The sequence below is a fragment of the Aptenodytes patagonicus genome, chromosome 5, assembly GCF_965638725.1.
Source record: "Aptenodytes patagonicus chromosome 5, bAptPat1.pri.cur, whole genome shotgun sequence".
NCBI lineage: Eukaryota > Metazoa > Chordata > Aves > Sphenisciformes > Spheniscidae > Aptenodytes > Aptenodytes patagonicus.
In genome coordinates this window covers 69,097,693-69,119,622 of record NC_134953.1, presented here as the reverse complement: position 1 = coordinate 69,119,622, position 21,930 = coordinate 69,097,693, and the positions used below count along the sequence as shown (strand labels likewise).

Below are 21,930 nucleotides of genomic sequence, written 5' to 3'. Positions count from 1 at the left end.
CAATGTTATTGAATATACAATAACGATATAGGTAATGCTGTTGCTACCACAAAGGCCTTTTGCTTCTCAAGAGGCTCAGTCCAAAAGTAGTCACTGTTAAGGGAGTATAGATCAGAGGGATGAGTAGAAAAACAGACTTCAGGCAACAGACACCCTCTCTAGGCAACCTGTTCCATGGTGTTCTAGTAGAGAAATTTTTCCTAACGTCCAGTCTGAACCTCCTAATTTGTAACTTGTGGCCATTGTCACTTCCTTCCCCTGAAGGACTCGCAGAATGATATGGGCATTGAGTATGTTTTCCATATGTCTACTTTTTTTTCTATAAATGTAATTGTAGGTAGAAAGTAAAGTCCTGAAGGCAGTGTGAGAAGTGGAGTATTCCAAGATACTTAGAGCTCTCTCTTGAAATTCCAGAGCTCAACAGATGAGAAAGTCAGTGAGGAAAGGCAGTGGCTGTTTGTGCAATACTACTAATTTAGGCTCTGAGTACTTGGCACTCAGCTATTCAGTAAGCTCAGCATAACAAAGAACTATTTGGAAGAGGATGGCTATTACAGACTGCTGTGTAATCAGACATCAAGGACTGCTGTGAAGATGGTGGTTGCACGGGAGGCCATGCATGTGGTAATTGGTTCCCTCTGGAGAAGACAGTGCTGCTGAAAATAGCTGGATTGGGTGTGAACACTGCTGCGTTTGAACTGCTGCTGCTGCTGCCAGCTATTCATGATAGGCATGTCTGTGTTGTGACTAAAAATGTGGAGATGTTTGGAGTGTTGAACACAGGTTTGATCTTCACTGAAGTGACTACAAATTTGGGTTTGCAACCAGTTTCAAGGGGAGTTGGGCAACTGCAGCGTGTTGCATCCAAAAGGACCAGTGCCCTTAATGTCTCCCTCGTGTACTTGTGTTTGGTTTTTTTCTAATCCTTTTGAGCATTTGTATTGCTTATTCTGTCATGTTTCAACTTTCTGGACTTCTTTCTTCAACTCCTGCTAGTTCTGCAGTTTCTGGTATAGCGCAGACGTTATTTTCCAAACTATGTTTGAGGTAGTTTATTTTTTTAGTCAGGCATCCACACTAAGCTGTTTAAATTTCTCCCATGGATTGCTTCATTGATTCAAAACTCTGTGGTATAGGAACACTTGAGGTATTCCCTTAGTTGTGCAATAAGATGTGGGCTGGTGGTGACCACAGTCTAGTATGTTGCCGATTCATCTACCTTTTGAGTCCTTTTAGCCACTGCACGCGATTGTCTGTCTTTCTGTCTGCAGTGACTACACCAACAGTATGGTTGTCTCTTTTTCATAGCAGCTCCACTTGTCCTTCAAAGGTGAGATTTCCAAAGCGTGCAAGCTAATAATCAATGACAAATACCATAATCTCTTTTCTTTCAGTAAGGGTTGAGAAGTGAGTATATTCCTCTTCTAAGCTATTTTCTCTTAAAATAACTTTTATCAGTTCCTCCTAGCATGTGCCAGTGTGCAGTTTATAAAAAAAATTAATTAAAAAACATTATTTGTGGTATTTGTCCATGTCCAGTGGGAACTATTGGGATGAATATTTCCAGAAGGCTTCATTTTGCATTGATTGCTGGGTGGTTCCCTTCCTACATCCTGTACAGTGTGAAGCCTCATCTCTGGAATGTCTGTCTGGTCCCATAAAATGTTTGGGGAAATGTGGTTATGTGCTATCACGTGGGGTATAAATCCCCTGCAATTGCACATTGGATGCTGTACTCCCAGACAGGATTATAAACTCGTGGAGTCGCTTGTATATTAGAAGTTTCATCTTGAAGATAGGAGCAAATCCAAGTTAATGCTTTTAATTTCTCATTTCCCCCATGTTGTTTCTCCAAGGCAAATGCTTTTGGCTTCTCTTAAAGGACAGGCTTGAAATTGTCTCAAATTTCTAGATGAATGCTGGGCAATTGTCCTGAGAAAGAAGTTATGTTGCTGTGATTGTAACCATCTTGGGACTTGGGCTGTATTGGAAAATAACATGTCTTCTGCCATAAGGCAGAAGCCTCCTTATTGCTGTCCTGATATTAAAAATGGGTGAAACTTTTTTTTTTTTAAAAAAGCACTAACAGCAGAAAGATGTGAGAATAGCAGTCCTGAACAGTCAATCTGTAGGTAAGGAAGAGATGGTGTTCCAAAAATGTATTTAAGTTTTAAAAAAATAATTAGTTTTTATTTTTAACCCCTAAAATTTCACTTATTTTCATATTTATATTATGTATCTCAGTGCCATTATCTAGCATTTTTGTACTCCTGGCACTCTGTCTTTTAGCCCAGCTACCGCACTGGCATTAAAAAACAACTGGGAATGAGCTGGAACTGCAAGGCAGTTTCGTTTCCTGTTGTATAACTCTTTAGTTACTTTCTAAGATACTTGAGTAAATATTTAATTTGTAAACTGATTGTCCTATTTTTTTTTTAGTGTAGATTGATATACTGTTTATTTTCTTGATTATCTGATCTTAAATATTGCTACTCATTTTAGAAGCTGTATTTTTTAACAATGGCCACTCAAAATGTTTTCCTTCATAGGAAATTGTAGAAAATAACCTTGGAAGGAACTGCAGGAGGTCTTTCTCCGGGCCTTTAGAAACAATATTTTTAACATCATTTTATGCCAACATCTGTCAGAAGTAGTCTATAAAATCTAATGATGGAAACTTGGACAATCTATCCCAGTACTTAATTATTTTTCCCTGTAGACAGATTTTTGCTGATGTCTACTCTAAACCACTTTGGCTACAATCAAGTCAATTGCAAGCTTTTCTGATCCTCACTTTCTTCCCCCCTGCCCCCCCCCCCAATAGGTGTTTATGTATTTTAGGTTAGTTGACAGGCTTCTTTCAGTCTTATTTTCTTCACATTTGGGATTTTTAATCTTTCTAGTGGAGAAAATTTTTTGGAATCTAGTAATTCTTACTTCTAAAAACTCTACAACTTGTGCATATGTTTCTTGGAGTGTGGTACTCCAGAATATATTTCTTTGGAGGCTCTATCTGTATGAGTGGAGTAGAAAAATGTGGCTTGCAGTTTTGCTCTAGTTCATGCTTTTCGGCGCAAAGACCTTGGGGTTTCAGTATCGTGGTGCTGATTTAGATCAGCTTGCCGCTCACTATAACTCATTATAACACCATTTGTCTGCTTGGAAGTACTGTGTTCCCTTGCCAAGATTCAAATATTTGTATACTTGCTGTATACTTGGATGTCTTGTTGCTGTTGCTATGGAATGTATAAAAATGTGGTTCTGAGTTTGCTCTGATGGAAAGACATGAAACCATCTTTGAAGCTTAAAAGTTGTGTCCTTTGGTCAAAGGCAATTGACTGCTGTCTCCCATCTCTTCAGAAAAAGACACTGAACTAGGTGGAAGTGTCTTGTTAGCAATATCATTATGGACAACATGTTTTGTTGGGTTTCTTTCAGTTTCAAGCTCTGTAGACGTTTTCTGTCATGTGTATCCCTGCCCTGATATGCTTTCTAGATCAGGCAGTATAGGGTTCTTTTCTACTGCAAGTTGTACAAATTTGTTTCTTCTCTTCTCTGTACTGAAGGATTTTTATTTTCTATTTTTATTTTTTTCTGAAGACAGGTGGTGTGTAGTTTTGGATTATACTTCAGTGTATTCGTTCACAGTTCAATTTTGGGATAGTAATCTTAACCACATGATCTAGTTAGAGCATTCCTTGCTCTTGTATGTCTTTTCCTCCTTGCTGCTTGTTCATACAGGCATTCTGTGATGAATATGCTTGTGCTTCAAATCAAGCTTAGGAGCATTTTTTGCCCTATAGTGCTCATATAGTCTGTGTTTATCCTTCCTCCCCTTGCTTTCCACACGATGTGAGAAGAACAGTATGTACACCCAGTTTCTGAATTTCTCTGCTGATAAAGATCATCAGCTAGACACTGTGAGGGTGGTGTTTCCTGAAGTTCATGGCTTGTGCTGAAGCTTCACAGTGACCCTCTATGAATGGGTCTGGAAACTTCATCCCAAGGAGAAGCTAAGGGACTCTCTGCCTGACCTCACCATTTCTGGTCTTGCTGTGCTGAATCTGCAATGTCATGGTCCTTCTTCCAGCGTGGGGATGGTGGGTGGTCATAGGATATCAGAAGTAGAGGAGTCTGCCTGTGTTGTTACCCCTGGGGCTATTTGCAGATGGGATGTAGCCTTCAAGTTGCTTTTTGAAGAACCTTCTGATAGAATATTTGGATTTCTCTATGATGTGTGGCTCTTGGATGATGCACTGATTTTAAAATCTAAAAGCCACTTTTGGCTTTACAGAAATGATCCAGAAAATATTACTGTGCTGTTGACTGGCTCTGGTCTTCCTTAGAGAATAGTCTTCAAAATTTTTTTAATTTTTTTTTAAATTTTAAAATTATTTTTAAGGCTAAAACTATCTGTCATTTTCCAAACACAGAAAAAGGTCTTGGTTACAATGTTAATCTATTTCTTTTCCCAACCCAAAACCTGGCTCTGTAGTGGGAAGAAACGACAAACTTCGAACATCTTTACAGGATACTAGGTAGTTAATGAATAAAGCAAGGTAGGTGTTCTTGATGCATCTGGTGTTCTTAATGGTCAGGGCTGGGCTTCATCTTATGCTATGCTGCTTTGTAACAGTAGAGGGTACTGTTGGTGTAAGATAAAAAACGATTTTTTTCACATGGAGCTTGTTTTTTTTTTTTTTTTTCCCCCCTCCTAATATATTGGTCATTGGAACTGTTGACATGTTATTACATAGTCATCTTTGGGTCACCGCCTCATTTTCATCCCATCCATTTATGGATTTACTAAGTAGTTTTGTGGACAATCCCCTAATTAAGTATGAATGTTTTCTCATTATTTTTGCTGTCACAAAAAGTGCTTCAAAGATGTGTCTTCTGATATAGCTTGTTTTTCCTTCAGTGTTGTGGAAAGACTGTTCCTTCTTTGTTCTAGATTGAGGCGTTGATTATGCTGGACAGCTTTGCAGAGAGTTTTTCTTCTGGAGATAAAGTATAAAAAAGAACAGTAATGGTTTGGGGACAAAGTTGCAATTATTCCATCTCTTTTGTTGGACAGCCTTACAACAATCTCTTCTCCTCTGTTTTATTTACCACATTCTTACATAGTCTCTGGCCGCTGTTCACCACAAAGTTGTGTTTTATTTGAATGTCAACAGGTGTGCAGTTATTTAAGACCTGCTTTTAAGGAATGTTACCGCTTTGCCAGGGATCATTTCAGTTCTGTGGAAAGGACCTGAGCTTTCCAAATCTAAGTTTCTGAGGGTATAGTTACATGGTATGTTGATTTTGGTGGCAAATCTGCTGTAAGTAACTGCATAGTAGCATTTTTAAGGAGTATTTTTGGCGGTTTTTGTCCCATACTTTTTCAGTGATCTGGTTTACAACCTCCACACACCCTGTGAGCAGTTGTCTTGGCACAGCTATGCTGGGGGGAGTGCAGTGATGTCCTGGGCCGCACAGCGTGTGAAAATTTCCTTAATTTTGCTTTGCTGCCAAAGTACTGTGTAAGTACACCTTGAGGTTGGTGTTAATTTGGGGTTGGAATTGGTAATCCCGATGGGAGTGAGATACCTTCAGTTTGGTCGCTGCCGTATTCTAACTGTACTGTAACATACTTACGCTGTTGGAAATCTTAATATGGGCTTATTTGATATTATGCTGGCAAAAAGTACTACTTTGTGAGTAAAGTTTTCCACTTGGCAAACTGATTTAAGCCATATGTCAGAAAAGACCCCTTGTAAGTACAAGATATAGTAGATACAGTAGCAAACTCATTGAAGCCCCAAGTTCTTCAGCAGCTGGGTCTACCTTTCATTATGGCTTGTCCACATGGATAATTTTACTGGTACTACAGTGTGATTTCACTGGGAGAAGACCTTATGTAGACAAGCTTGAAAGAAATTTATTCGTAGGTCCCTGATAACTGTTTTCCCAATCTGTCTTCATTCTTCTGCATGTTTCTGGGATGGTAGGGTAGCTTTTAGTGATGGAGTCAGTTAGGAGCAGGAAACAGAAGAGAGATGTCTGGTAGGGGTTGAGCCAAGATGGAGAAGGAGTAGATAGAAAGGTATTGGTGTGCTTTTGGGCTTTGGCTACAGGAAACACTGCTAGCACTGGTTATAAACGTGTTTTGAAACATCACTTGTTCTTTGCTTCAACCCTACCCCTTGTTTCTACTGCTTACCTTGAGCCAGTTTTTTCTGTTCAACTGATTGCTTGGCAAGCAATGCCAGCCTACTCTAAAACAGCAGAAAACCAAAAGGGAAAGGTGTTTTGTCAGTTTGACCTTTCAACCAGGGGAGTCTTTGTGATGGCTCAAAGGAAGGGACATGGGGGAATGGGTTCAGGGGCTGTTTGGGGCTGCATTGTGAAGCTGTGCCTTCTGTGGCATCACTGTTTAAATTTTCACTAGCAGAATGTGGGACATTAATAATCCATCTGCTTGAAATCTTCTGATGGGTAAAATTTGATGGGGGAAATTGTCAGTGCAGGACACTTCAGTCACGCTGAGTATATTGAACAACTGCAGAGAAACTGCCTGGATCCTGCGAGCTAATTTGGGTAATTCCTGGCCAGAACACTCCAGTTTGCTCACTGTTGTAATTAAGTGGCTGCTCCTCTTGTGAGAGCCAGTAGTAAAGAACAGTTTATTATGGGTAATAGTCATGACCTCAACAGGATCATTCTTGGATTTTCACTCCTGGACTCAAATAGTAGCCGTAACAATACATTTTATTATCCTGGGAAGGAAATTCTTTGTAAGTGAACCCTAACCTTATAGTTATTAGATTTATCCTGTGCTCAACTCGGGATAAATTAATTTCTCACTTTGAAATGCGTTTTTAAGACTTCTTGCCTGGCATAGCATTACTGGCAGACTGGAAGGTTTGTCTTTTTTGCAGTTGACTCCCCTGTGTTTCATTTATTCTGAATCAGTCTAACATGAGGGGAAGTACTTGCACTAAAACCCTCAGAGCAATGCTGATTTAGAACAAGGGTGTTTCACAGAATCACAAAATAGTTGAGACTAGAAGGCACCTCTGGAGATCTTCACCCTCATAGTACAATTGTTTTTTTTTTCTTCTTATGTTTAAATAGAATTCCCTGCTTTTCAGTTTGTTCCCATTGCCTCTTGTCCTTTCATTGGGCACCTCTGAGAAGAGTCCGTCTCTGCCTTCTTTATTCCTTCCCATCAGGTTACATTACTAAGATCCTCCTGAGCCTTCTCTGCTCAAGGCTAAACAATCCCAGCTCTCTCAGCCTCTCATATGGCAGATGCTCCAATCCTTTAATCATCTTAGTTCACTGGACTTGCTCCAACAAGTCTCTCTTGTAGTGGGGAGCCCAGCACCGGACCCAGCCCTCCAGCTGTGTCCCCCCAATGCTCGGCAGAGGTGAAGGATCCCCTCCCTCGCCCTGCTGGGAGCCCTCTGCCTAATGCAGCCTGGGATGCTGTTGGCCACCTTTGGCACCAGGGCACGTTGCTGGCTCAGTTCAGCTGCTCCACCAGGACTCCCAGGTCCACCTCTGCAAAGCTGTTTTCCAATAGGTTGGCACCCAGCCTGTATGGTATAGAGTTATTCCTTCCCAGGAGCAGGACTTTGTATTTCCCTTTGCTGAACTTCATGGGATCTCTGTGCCCATTTCTCCAGGCCTTTTCCATATTTTCTGTCAGCAGGAGGCCCACATTTTCCCTAGTCTTACTTTTGCTGCTAAATTACCTGTAGAAGCGCTTCTTCTTGCCCTTCATGTCCCTCGCCATTTTCAAGTCCAGGCAGGCTTTAACCTAAGCCTGTCTTTGCATACTAGGCCAGCGTCTCTATATTCATCCTAGCTCACCTGACCCCGCTCCCACCTCTTGTATGCATTCTTTTTATGTGTAAGTTTTGTCAGAAGCTCCTTGCTCATCCATGCAGGTCTCCTGGTGCCTTTGCTTGATTTCCTGCACATTGGGCTGGATGATTCTTGAGCTTGGAGGAGGTCATCCTTCAAAGTCAACCAACTCTGCTGCACCTGTCTTCTCTCCAGTCCCATATCCTATGGGTTTCTCTGAAGCAGGTCCCTGAATAGGCGGAATTCTGGTCTCCTGAAGCCCAGACTTATGATCCTGCAATTTGCCTTGTTTCCTTTGCCTTGGTTGTGACTTAAGGCTTGGTTCTGTGATTTCCCTGGCTCGAGCATCAGTAGCACTAATACCTCAGCCTGCATTTGTGGTGAGCAGGCTAGGTCACATGTTTTAATCTGAACGAGAGATTTTTGTATCTGAAATTCATACCTTGAGTGAACCAGACAGGCCAGGTCTGCATAAGTGCTAAATGTTCCTGCAGAAGGCTATACTTTCTTTTGGCATGTTCTTAACTTATATTTACTGATACATCAGTTCCTTATGCGTGTCGTCTGATGTACTGATGCCATTAGTCTCTCTGATTCCAATTGCTGGACACAGATTTACCTTCGAAACACTTCCATCTAGTTAGATGTCACTAAAATGACTCCTCTTGCTAGACCCATTTCCATCCCCTTGCATGTGCCTGGAAATGGGGCTTAAATTTGCACAGTCTAGCCGTGCCCTGGATTGTTCTGAGATCATGGTGTAATCCAAAGCATTTCTTCATGGTAAAGCTATCCTATCCTGTATGTATCCACAAAAGAAAAACTGGCCTAGAGGAGCTGACTGCACAACTAGCCTAGGAATTATATAGGCTGTTATGTTTCTTACAGCTCCAAAATCTGTTCAATATCCACATGGTCATTAATAAGTTTCACGTAGCATGGGTATGGCCAAGGTATAATGGGATTCTGGCAAGTGATCCAGCTGCCTTTTCAGGAGTGGTTTTCTCAGTGGAGTTTGTCCGGTACCTTTCTTCAAGTTCTGCATCTTCTCCCCATACCTGGTTACCTGTAAGTGGTGGCTCCGGTTACCTGTGAGCAGTGGCTGTACCAGCTGATATTTAAGGGGAGTGGATATACCACTCTTAAATGCGGTACCTCAGACAGAACTGCAGAATAACATCTTAGTTAGTATCCAGTATTCCTGGTCAGCACAGATGGTGAAGTGCTGGCAAAAATACTTGCCGAATGATTTGAGAAGGCTCTGCTTGCTGTTAGTCATACCACTAAATTAGCTTAATTAAAACCAGCTGTGGGAAAGTGGTCTGCTGCAACTGATAAATCTCATTTCCTTCTCTCAAGTGTCTGTGGGCCTGGAGCTGGTGATAACTGCCTGCTTGAATGCAGTAAGGATCTTAAGGTGGTTGTAGTTCTCTTCCATATGTGCAATTTTGAAGTTGGCCCTAAATCCTGCTTTTGGCTTGCATTTCTCCATATGGAGTCCTTGGCCTTGAGATGCTCAGGTTTGTGTATTGCGTTGAATAGCATCTATTATGGTTAGTGTTGCCATTACTTGATTTGGTTTGGGAAAATTAGTGGGCATGTTTGTTTTAGTATGGTTTAGAAAGAATGTCAAGGTTATCCAGCCTGAGAAAGATGCTCTCTTATTAAAGTTTAAAAACTTCACAAAACCAAAAGAACCCCTTCCCCCACAACCAAACCCTGACTTTAAAAACCAACAGCTTAAGCCATTTAGAAACATACAGTTTGCTTTCTCTGAATGACTAGCAGTCTTTTGTGTTTTGTGAACTGTTGTCTTAGGCTTCTGCAATGTTCTTTATTCGTAGAATGCCCTACTCATCGCTGTCTCCCTTCACATAATCCTCTCCTCTCTTTCCCTATCATCTGTTGAGTTGTGCAGGCAATTTCACAGTCAAACTTACGGCCAAAAAGTTGCCTACATTGATGGCTTGTCACAAACCAAGAGGAGGCCATTTTCCATTTCTGAATTGATCCCAGACCTGCCAACATCAAGCTGTTGGGTTTTTTTGCCAGTCAAATGAAGTTGTGTTAGATGAGGCAGCTGTTTTAGAATAAGGTTAATAAAATGACTGTTGCCTTTTATAAGGAGTTCTGCTAGTGGAGTAATCCAGAAATGGCAAAACTCTAAAATTTGTGAATCCCAGTGAGCCTGTGAAATCCTGGCTGGGAGCATACTTCAGCACGTGGCTGGAAATGCTAATAAGGAATGGGGTTTGTCGTGGAATGCTGGTCATTCTGAGATTACAGTGGGATTTCTTTGTGGAAATTGAATTAATTTAAGAATGGGAGTTGCTCTTGGCAGCTCTCAATTTCTGAAGTTCCAGCTTTTGGTGAAGTAGAGTTGGCAGTTTCACATGATCTTCTTCAAACCCACTTGATGTTTCAGTGATGCTGGTACTGCTGGATGCTGGATTACTGTTTATAAGCAAGCTGTTCCCTTGTCTTGATAGTTTGATTACAGTAGTCCATTGATCTCGGTTGTTTTTTGCTTTCAGTTTTTGGGGTGGGTTGTTTTGGTTTGTTTTTTTTTCCAGGGGCCCTGCAAGTCCTGAAAATCTACGTGGCCACTTGAAAGAGCAAAGTTAATATGGGTGTTTCAGAGGCATAACTGAACAACATAAGATCATCGCACATTGCATTGTGGCAGATCTGAGAAAAATGTGTGTGAATATATGTGACCAAACAAAAGGAATGGCATCTGTAATTACCTTTCTACTGAACTTGTAAAATTTTAGTTTCTTTCCTTCAATATTGTTCCACCATATAATATAAATAATAATGTTATCTATTATGTTTGCTTGTTGCAAACATGCAAGAGACTTTGTGGCTTTCCCAACTAGGGTCACCCAAGATTTTCGGATGCAGTATAGCAGATGAGCCTGGTCACACCCCTCATCTGCATGCAGTTCTCTGGTAATTTACTGCCTATTTAAGTTTTGCACACGAGCTTTGTATCACTGTAAGCTTCATTTCTGACAGATCTTTTCAACACAATTTATCCTTCAACAGTAAATGTTGTAGCTGGAGGTGAGACTGGCCTCTTTTTTTAGTCCTTTCTCTCCTTGGGGGAGTGGCAGCTTGGTTGTGCTTTTAGCCACTGCTGACTTGGAAACTACAGTATGAGTTATTTTTTTAAAGAAGGCTTGCTTGGTGAAGCAATTTAGTTAGGCGCTCAGCAGTTTAATTCCATTGATCCTAGACTGGAACCAATGTTTCTTAGTATTTAACCTTCTGGGTGCCTTGAAGCTTGTTTTCTCACTGGCTTGTTTCTCTGCCAAGTGCTAATTTAAAGGGATTCATTGTATTTTTGTATGTGGTGTGATAGGAGGAACACTTTTTGTTTAGATCATCTCCAGCTGTATTTGTCCAGGGGCTGGGTGGTATGATGATCAACTTCCGCTTCAGCTGCTCTTTGAATAAATTTTTCATTGTCCTGCAATTTCTGCACATGGAAATGAGGTGCTACTGACAGTATGTAGTCCATCCCTGGATGTTTTGATGAACCAATTATTTTTCTTCAAATCAAACACTTCTGTAAAAGAAAATAATAGGAAACGAGACTCTATATATTCACTGTTCAAAGTTACTGTGGTTTTGGTTTTTTGTTTTGGGGGATTTTGTTTGGTTTTTTGTTTTTTTTTCCTCTGAATATGGGAGCTTTCATAGTCAAGCAGATCCTCTGGGAACAGAATAGCATTTGGTTTTGGCATCCTTCTAGGATGCACAGATGACTTCTGGAACATCTTTATTTCAGATTTGCATGTGTCAATGTTTGTTTGGTTTAGGACAATGCAAGGCTTTTGTGTAGACGTAATGCCCTTTGTAGACCAGTTAGTGTGGCTGGAAGGTGAAGACTAGCTGAAGGCACACAAGCTGCTCTTCAAGATATTTGGCTTTGAAAGAACATACGCTTGGTCTCTCTGTATATATCTACTACCTATAAAATCATGTACTGTGTAGGGCCTCTCAAATCCAAATTTTAGTGCATGTTTTGGAAACTTAATGAGTTTTAGGATTTGATGGGCCAGAAACCTCTTCGGATTTTGGAATCAGTTGTGGCAATGCTGTTAAAAACCAAACAAAAATCCCCAAACTTCCCCTTGGCCCCAAACTGCAAAAAACATGAGTGAAAAATGGATCCAACAGACTTTCTGTTCAGTATCACCTTTCATGTTAATAAATGGTCTGGGTCCTTGTAATGCAAAAGAAAGTAGAACATTGCCATTTTCTAGAGAAGATGCCTATAAAGCACTTGTATTCAGGAGATGGTTTACGCTCATACACTTTTCTTGTACCTTACTCCTTCCTGTTCTTTGTTTGTGTCCTGCACAGACACAGGAGAGATGAGAAGTGTCACTATAAAGCTGTACGTACGAACTTGTTGGCAGTTAGTCTGGCAGCTGGGCCAGACATTGTGTGCTTTAAGGTTTTGGGAGGCTTTTGAACACTGGCTTAATATCATAAGTAGTAGATAATTTTCAAACAAACTCAAGAATGTGAGTTTCCTGATGGAAGTATTTTTATTTCTGCTTTTGAGGAAGGAGAGGTTTCGGAGAGCTAGCTTGGAAAAACCAACACACGGAAAAAGTTTTTTCCATACCAGGGAGAGGGAGAAAAAAAAGATTGAATGGCTCCAGTAGGCATAAAAACAAGACCAGGCTATTAAGATAGTTGTCCTAATTGCCATTAATTGCATGTAGGTATCTTTATGTAAAACAAAGATAATGTGCAGCAGCCGTCCAGAGCTCTCTGACAGTTGTGTGAGTGTATGTAAGTTTAAGACACTGTCACTAATACAGTTCTTAGCCTGTGCTTTGTTAAGGTCAAAAGCCCATGTCCATATTCAATAAAAATACTACAAGAGTAAAGCAATTTATTTCTAATTATTAATGCTTTGTATTTTATAATTTCTAAGGTAACAATATATATTTTGTTTGTACTATGAAAATACAGAATTCATTTTCCTTGTGCCAGTGCTGTGCAATAACCCAATCAAGAAATTTTAACATATTTGTCTTTAGTTTGAAACTGAACTTTTTTTAAGGAAAATTTAAGGGTATTTTGCATTCATTTTGCTTTCTTCGTAGTTTCAAGCTGCTAGTATGTAGTAAAAAGTAATAATGTTTGGAAGTTTTGAGGGGGTTTTGATATGGAAATTGCTTGCTATTCCAAAAGGTATGTGGAAATTACATGTGTGAGCACTAACCAAGAAAACTGAAGGGAGCATGCTATTTACATTTTTCTAATGATTGAAATAAATAAGTATTATTAGGTTAAAATTACTTTACAAAATACTTTAAGAACAATTTGCACCTTTTGAAGTCTGATTGAAAGCAACCAGAGAGCATTGGCCAATTAATTTTTGTTTACATCTGTTTTGCATCACCAAAATATTCTGTTGAGTCTGGCCCTTAGTTTGCAAATGACGTATTGGAGTATTTTCAAAGGCTTATGTCCAAATGAGTGTTGTTAGATGATTTAATTAAAAAAAAAAAAAATTTAAAAAAAAATTAGTTGTGATCTGTAACCCTCCTGTCCAGTATTCTTGTTTGAACTAAATAATAGCTATACTAATGATTATTAGACACATTCCACACAGAATAACAAGATTTACCGTTGATTCAGTAGTTTTCTGTCTTAAGTCATGTCAGTGGTTAAATTGGTCTATCCTCTAAATATTCCTAATAGATCCAACAGTCATACACAGGTAAATCTAAACACAATTTCCCTTGTGCCCCCTGATATATCCAGTGTGCCCCCTGATATATCCAATGTACAAGTTTGCTGTTAATTTTAATTACAGACAGCTGCAGTGTTGTTTTGTTACTGAGATTATCTAGGAAACACTAGTAGTGACCCTTTTAAAATAAATGTGTTAAAGATTCATAATTTTGAAGTATTAGCTGGAGATACACATTCAGAAGAAGATACATATTCTGAACCTAAAGCAAGTGCTTTACATTTGAGTGCACAAATACTGTATTTCTTGATGAAAAGATGAATCTTTTATTCAGAAACAAAATACAGTTTCACTTCATATTGCTTTAAGACTGGTACTACCACTGATGCTCAAGAAAATGTTCTTGAACTGAGCTGGTACTATCTTACTGACCCACGTTTTCACATTTGTTCCTGTGTAATTCCCCAGCTGCCAATATCCATTTTCTGTCTTGCCACATGGATTGTAAGCTTAGAAGAGAGAAGTTTTACTGTTTTGTAATTTATTGCATGTTCCGCTATGGAATTTGGGTGTGTGACTGACTTAGTGCTACAATAATAATTGAAACCAAAATATGAGACTTGGCTTAGGAGGACATGAGCTCCTTAAAATACTGAGAATCTGCTTGGGATTAATTAAAGGATTTCTCTCTGTCAAGAGAAAAACCTCTCAGATACCAGCTTTATTGGTACAGTTTGCCCTGTTTGTTTTTGTGACTTTATGGTAAATCTGTACCTTCTCTACAGTCGTGTTCCTCAAAGCCAAGTATTTTTTCATTGAACTTCTGCAGGACCTGGATCTCTCCTTCTCCTTTGCATTTGGGGATTGTTTGTCCGTCTCTTCTGGAAAGAGCAATCTACGAGGTCGGTGCTGTTGGCCTTCCCCTGGAATGGGGAGCTGTGATGGAAACCGAGGAGCTACACATACCAGATGCTCGGAGTGAAGCACCGTGTTGTCCTTGTGCCGAGTTTTGTTGGCACTGCGAAGTTATGTAGCAGATCCAAATAAATACTGATCTTACAAGCAAAACATACCAGCCCTTCCTGCTACCAAATGGTTATTTGGGCACTGCTGAAGACAATAGCAATGTAATATCCTTTTGAAGCATTTGCCAGCTGGTGCAGGATACCACATCTTTTTATTCAGTTCACTCACTGCAGAATAAAGAAAACTGGCATGCTCAGAACATTTTAAAAATACATCTGTTCGGAACATGATTGTTGTTTCTTGCTTAGTTAATTTGCCACTTCATTACGGACATCCTGATGGAAAAGGAGCAGTGCGCACAACAGCAAGTGTAAAAGTTGGTTAGGTTCCATGAAATTCATAAAAATTCGTTAAAGAAATATTACTATATCTTTCAAGTTCTGTATCACTAAGAGAGTTGTAGTTTCAATTTAATGACAGGAAATTGAGAGCTGATAGAGAATTACTTTGTGGTTTACAATGTAACCAGTAGATCTTGATGCCACATAAACTTACTGAGACAAGTGACAATACTTCGCTATATCCATTCTTAGCTCTCAAGCCTTTTTTTCCAAGGGTCTTTGGAAAAAAGTAGACTGTTTATTTTTACAAATGAGAAACACTTAATTTCATCAAAGGACTTGTTCAGGGTTGCACAGGTTATAGCAAGATTACGCATGTTGGCTGTGCTTTAGTTTGGCCATGAGTTTGCAGAGATGAGCTCTGAACCAGCTGTCTGTGCTCCCTGGGGCAGAGCTTGTACATGAGCCTCATCGCTCTGTGTCCGGTTTCTCAGTGTGGAAACTGGCTGGCTCCAGGCTGAAACAAAAAAGGGATCTGATGTCTGGGCAGAGTGGATGGCCAAGGAATTTGGGTTCAACTCTAAGCTTGGCTGTGAAGTCATCTGTCAATAAAAAGGGCGTGTTGTTGGGTCAACCACAGAAATGGAGAGAAAACTTGCATGGCCTACTTTAGTACTGTACGCTTAAAAAGTTAGTACTATATAAATGAGGGTACTATTTAAAGAGGTGCTGGCTAGAGCAACAATGCAGAAACTTTTCAACTTTGTACAGTGCATGAGTGAATTAATATTTAGATCAGAATGAAATTTTTCCATTCTTACGATATTTCACAATGATACGCATTCTCAAATGAGGGTGCATCTTCCCCACAGTACGTTATATTGAAACAAGCACCAGCCAGTTCCCTCATCTCTGTACCAATAGAAATATAGCCAGGTGGCACACAGGACAGGCATTCAAATTTAGTGCAACAGAAATGCTGTAGTGCAGCCTTGTTTTAAGACAATTTATTAAAGTAGAAAATCCAGAGTTTATTGGAAGCGTTCTTTACATTCAGATGTGTCCTGTTGCTAAGTGACTTCTCCCTTCCCATAAAGGAAATAAGTTTGAACTTTGAACCTGGGTCTCCTATCAGTTGCAGACAGCACTGGACTGAAACTCTTCATATGGTTTGCTTGCCAAAACTTGCAGTCCCTGTATTTACTGCTCTTAGCTTGCACATCTGTGATTAGGAAGTGTCCCTGTGCTGTGTGTGTGTCGTCTTTATATATTCCTCATCTTAGATACTGAAAATGTTAGAATAACGCTGCTCAAACAATACATTTGAGATGGTAACTTCTTGTGGTGTCTAAGCATGGGAACACTACTGATTGTTCTTCACGGAGTACGTATGTAGGAGCTGAGATTACTAGTAAGAGTGGTCTTTTATATGTTTCCTTTGACCTTCACTGGTGCTTTGTGAAGTGGTGCATAGGGGATGTCATAATTAGTGCCTTGAGTTTTGAATAAAGAATATGAGTAACTCAGAGCATCCTTGAGGCCATGGTACAGAAGATGTTCTTGTAGTGACCAGTGCTCTTAACACAGAGCCATCTTACTGTGTTAAGAAAAAGGTGGAGAAGTAGGAAAATCAGTTGCACTATAGAAGAAAGAGCTTAGTAAAATGGAATACACCAAGCCCTGGGGGGGAATGCAACATTAATGCAAAAGTAGGATACTTAATAAATTAGTAGGATGGCTTTTATCATTAGACTGAATAAATTACTTAGCTCTTCCCTAAATCTGTCTTCAGCAAGTAAAACAAAGTATTAGGAAGTGAAGGATGCCCTGTCAAGTAATTTATAAGTGCAGGCAGTTGTTCTTGTCTTTTACCAAATCTGAGGAAGGATGTTCATGCTTTAGGTATCTAAGTGAGATCTCTGTGGAATAGAACTGAAATGATTTAGTACCCTTCAATTCCTTGGATATAAGAATTATCCAGAATGTTGCGTAGTCATGATAAGAGTGGGTTTTTTTCCTAAATATTTTTCCTTTGGGGCAGGGGATGTTCTGAGACCGATCTTGCCAAATGAATCCCGACAGTAGCATATTTTCTGAGAGTGGCACTGCTTTTGTAAGCTTCATTTTCTGACTAGATGAAACATAAGGATAGTTTTTTGTTATTACTGGCCTTTTTGTCACTAAGTTATGAAGAGTTTTGTGCATTAAGTGTTCCTTCTCTGGTATATGTCATGTTATAGAATATTGATCTCAAATAGAAAATAAATTTTGATGGCTATTGGGATGTTTGATCCTATCCTTTTCAGTACTCAGCTGAAAAAGGGAGACAGCTGAATGACAGACCCATTTCTTTATGGATGGTCTTCTAATTCTGCGGTAAAAAAGCAGCACCTAAAATCTTTCTTTTCATTCTGACTCTGAATCAAAATTTTATTCTTTAATGTTGTTACTGCAGTTGCCATCCCCAGTCCAGGTGATGGAGCTCTGCAGGATATCTGGTCTCTGATCAAGCTCCGGAGGTAGAAATTACATTAAATGTTGTTAAATATAGGTTGCAGTTCTGTAGGAGTCCATTGGAGTATCTGGAGAGCAGGGGTATGAAATGAGAAACTTAACAGCGATCATGCATACAAGAAAGCAATGCAGACCTCAGAGCTTGAGTCTGTATGAGGATGTGCCAAATCACAGCTTTCTGTTGCGATGTATTATTGTATTTCCTGTTTGGCTTGGTCTGTGGAGCGTATTACTGTAATGGTATGTGGTATCGAGGCTGTGTTAAGCTTTTATTATTAAACTCTTATAACTCCTGTGGGACTGATGGTTTGTGGTTTCTCAGGACGACTTCCAAAGCAGCATGCAATCATTTTTTTTTTTTACTGATTCCCCCCCCCCCCCCCCCCCCCCCCCCACCGCCCCCCGGGGAAGTTGGTTTATTGCTAAAGTCTGGTTTTGCTTTGGTTTTTTTAAAAAAAAAAAAAAAAAAAAAGATGAGAAAAAGGGTAAGACAAGTTATTGGTTCAGCTTCTTTGGTTTCCAATAGGATGAGACAAATGCCGACAAATCCTTGCAGGGAGAATCTGTAAAAAGCCAAAAAAGTTAGTGGCTTCTCAGAGGGACTTACTGTAAAAGTCTTAACTGAAATTCTGAAACAGCACTTAGGTAAACATACAGGTTATTTACAGTTGTTGATTAAATGTGGATTATATTTGCTGTTCTCATTCTGTGTTGCCACTGCTTGTTTTCAGTTTGTATATTGCATTTTCATCAATGATGAAATCAAAGCAAGGACAGTATTTACATTGGAAGTTGGTCCATGTATTTGCTCTTACGGGATTTCAGGAACTTGACACAACTGGGCTTTAAGAGCTATTTCCACACATCTCTCAAGTGCAGTACCCATGCATGATATTAAATGTTTATCCTATGGTGTCCATATCTCTTTCTTGGAGTATGAAACTCAAGGTGTTTTCCAACATGGCCTTGTTTCTCTCTGCCTCCTACAAATCTGCATTTTGGTCAGGATCATCGATCCTTTATGAAGACCCAAATCTTCATTTATTTTTCAGTTCAGAGACTAGAGTAGTGGAAAAGATATGGCAATCTGTAAGGAATAGCAGCTAAATAGTTATCTAGTGTCCAGAAATGCCTAGATGTAAGGTGCACAATATATGCAGCAAGATGAGTAATTTAATTTGCCTGTGGTGGGGACAGTGGAGTGTGGTGCAGAGTTATCGAGGCCCTGAGAAAGCTCGTGGTTAACAAAACAAACAGGAGGAAGGATTTGCAGGAGTCCTAAGATGAGGGACACTGGAATGGAAGGGGGTGTGTGCGTGTGAAGAGATAAGGGGTCAGCGACACTTGAAGTGCATCCCTTGCCTTGAAATACAATCAATCCTCGTACCTGGGTGGCTTATCTGGACTGTGATGTAAGTGCAGCAACAAATGTAGCCACCTCAGATTTGCAGGATTTTTTTACTTCAGGACAGAACTGCAAATCCAGTTGCGTTCCTTCAAAGGCAGGTTCAGCTCTACGTCCAGTATAGAGCATTGTTGGAACAGAGTTTAAACTTCTTCCCAGAGCAGCATTGAGCCTCTCTGCACAGTCTGTCTTGGAGCTCCTGGTTCCTGAACCAAACGGGATCCTTGTGTTTGTTCCATAGCAGTGAGCTCTTCTGGAAGAGGGATCTCATATGGCACTCCTCCACACTTCAAAAGGGCTGTGATGGAGCATATTCAGGTAGCCCTGCACAGCACTGTTTTTGGGGGGATGATGGAGCAGATTCATGTGTTGATCCAATTTTTGATGCTCTAGCTGGATGGTGGGTGGGAGGGGAAAGTGACCCAGAGCACAGGTCCCAATGCAACTTTGACCCAAAGTTGACACAAAGTGACCCAAAGCAACTTTGCAGTCTGGCTGGTGAGGTCTTAACCATTGTTATTCCTGGTACTGAGTGCCTTCTAAATAAGTGAGTGTTTCTGCTGTCTTTGCTTCTGATGGGTTGGATCAGATCCAGAATTGCATTTGGATTTTGCTGTATCTTGTTTTTGTGTTTGTTTTTTTTTTTTCCTTGTCTTTTTTAAACTGCTGTAGCCACTGAAAAAATTACTGTAGCTAACATGAAAACAGATGTAAAAGGCTGGCATTGTGGTGTGTGCAGCCTTAGGCTGTGCGTATTGGCAAGTTATTGGGTGTCAGATTTCATGATTTGGGCATAAAGGCTGCTCGTCCGTTAAGAAGGCAGGAGAAAAAAGATTTAAACTGCTATATGGAAGTCGGTAGCTGAAAGGTTAGGGACTGCTTGTTCGGACAGAAATGCTTCTTGGCACCTAAAGCAAGGGCGCATATAAGTGGGTGTGTTTCACATTGTGTCTTATTAAGTTTTGAAAGATAGAGCCTTTGAAGATTGCCTTTGAAAGGTAGAGCAGACTCAGGGGCTTACGGGAAGGCACTGGGCACAGACTGAGCAGCCACTTTGTCTCTGCAAAAAAAAAGTCTAGAAAGCTGGGAGGATTTTGAACTGAGCGATGACTGGAAGAGATTTGAAGCTGGAAGCAAAGAAACTTTTCTTATGTTAGTGGAAGCAGGACTCGGTGTATTTGCAAATATATCTGGCTTGTCTCAAAGAAATGCTTATCTCCATCAGCTTCTGACAAAAATAACCTGTAGCTCTGAATTTGGCTGAATGAGAATAGCTGTCTGGGTGGAAGAAAGGTGACACGTGATTATCTTCTCAGCCTTTTTCAAGTTTATAGCTTCTTCCCTTTTGAAGTGTTAATGCCAGAAATAAACACAGTGTTTTAATAAAGATCCATGGTTTGTGAAATTATTTGAGGGGGTGGAGGGGGAATTGACTGTCATACAGGTTATTCACAGTGAATATGATGTTGAAACTGTGAAACTAATAGTCACATGGAGGACTGGACTGGAAAAGGGAGTTCCCATGCTTACTCTTCTTGTAATTTTTTTTGTTTATATGAGGAAGATAATGTTCTCAGTTAAGGGAATGAAACATTATACTGTTTTTGTGGGCTGCTATAATGGTATTAATTTGGTGCTTGCAATGCTTTTCAGCCATTCTTAGATAAGTCCTAATATTTCATGCGCAGTGTTTGAATGCAAAATATATTGCAGGAAAATGAACAACATTTAAATTTGGCATTAACTACAAAGCAATACTTTATGTTGATAAAAATCTCAACAGTTTTTTAAAAGTAGAACCCCACAGAGATACTTCAGAATTAATTGATGGCAGATGAATTTAACGCAGTTAAAATGAATTAAACCCCTTGCTATTTAGAATAATATAAAGATGTCTGAATTTTATTCCCAAAAGAGGAAATACAGTTGTTAAGTCCAGATGGATTTTTATTTTTATTGGCATAAGTTTTGAGACTAGTAATATATATATTTTTAATGTTACTACCATAGTGTTGGATCTGGGACAGCACAGACCTGCTTTTTTTAATTTGTTCTAAATCCAGTTAAATGAACAGTTTTACTATGTTTATTTTGAAAATTAGCACTTTCTTTTTGAATTTGTAAGAATTGGAAAATAAGCACGAGGATGATGTACAGTATAGAAAAGCCAAGGGCTCGGTCCTATGTCAAGTTATTGTTAGCTGAAGCATGGTAACTGTCAATGTCTGCAATTGTAGCCTGCCCAAATGTAAGGTGATGCAGTGGGAGCTTAACTTCTTTTCAGCACACTAAATCTGATTGTGCTTGGGCTTTTTGCCTTGCACTGAGGCATTAATAAAATTATTAATCCTATCATTGGTGGTTTGTTCTTTGCTGTGTTTTACCCATTGACAAGTTGTCTTTAAGTTCTGGGCCCAGTTCTGCTCCACTGGTGGTGGAGTAGAATTCAGTAGATTTTATCCTTCAGTTGGGATTGGCATCAAAATGGATGGCAAACCAGGAGGCTTACTACCAAAATAAGTGTTGATTTGTCTCAAGTAAGAATAAAGCTGGACCCTCCCCCCGCCATTGAGCATGGTACCATATTGCAATTCCACTTGGAACAGAATGTCAAATTATTACTGATAAATTTTTGCAAACAGCTTCTAGGCTGGGAGAGTGGTGTATGAGGAAAACGAATGACTAGTAAAGGGGTCTGGATCATGGGGTGAGCTAAGTGCAAGCAGGCAATAAGGGTTTCTATGTTCCCAAATATCAAGTTGCATGTATAAAAACTAGGAACTGTAAACCACAATTGAAGAAAAGTGTGCCCCATCATATGAAACAGTGACTAAAAGTATCTGGCATTAACTGGTGAGCAAGAGTTGTCATTGCGATCATGGGTAAAAGCGCTATTGTGATCCCCAGATGTCAAAATAAAAGGATATCAAGTAGAGAGCTTATATTTGCTTTGTTACTTGGCACGTGTGCTGCATACAGTACAAAGGTGAAGGATATTGATAAATTGAAATGCATCCAGCTGGGGAGCCACTAGTGTGAGTAAAGATGTGGAAAACATGGTGAGAACTGCAAGGAGCACAAAATACTTGGCTTAGCAAACAGTGTCAGGGAAGAGCTGATCATAACAGGCG

At 39.8% G+C, this 21,930-nt stretch overlaps 1 protein-coding gene across 7 annotated transcripts in view; it reads left to right on the top strand.

Moving 5' to 3' along the window:
* The window catches only part of ST3GAL3 (ST3 beta-galactoside alpha-2,3-sialyltransferase 3), a 194,364-nt gene that overhangs the window by 22,809 nt on the left and 149,625 nt on the right, over positions 1-21,930 (top strand). The gene's annotated exons all lie outside the window — the stretch shown is intronic.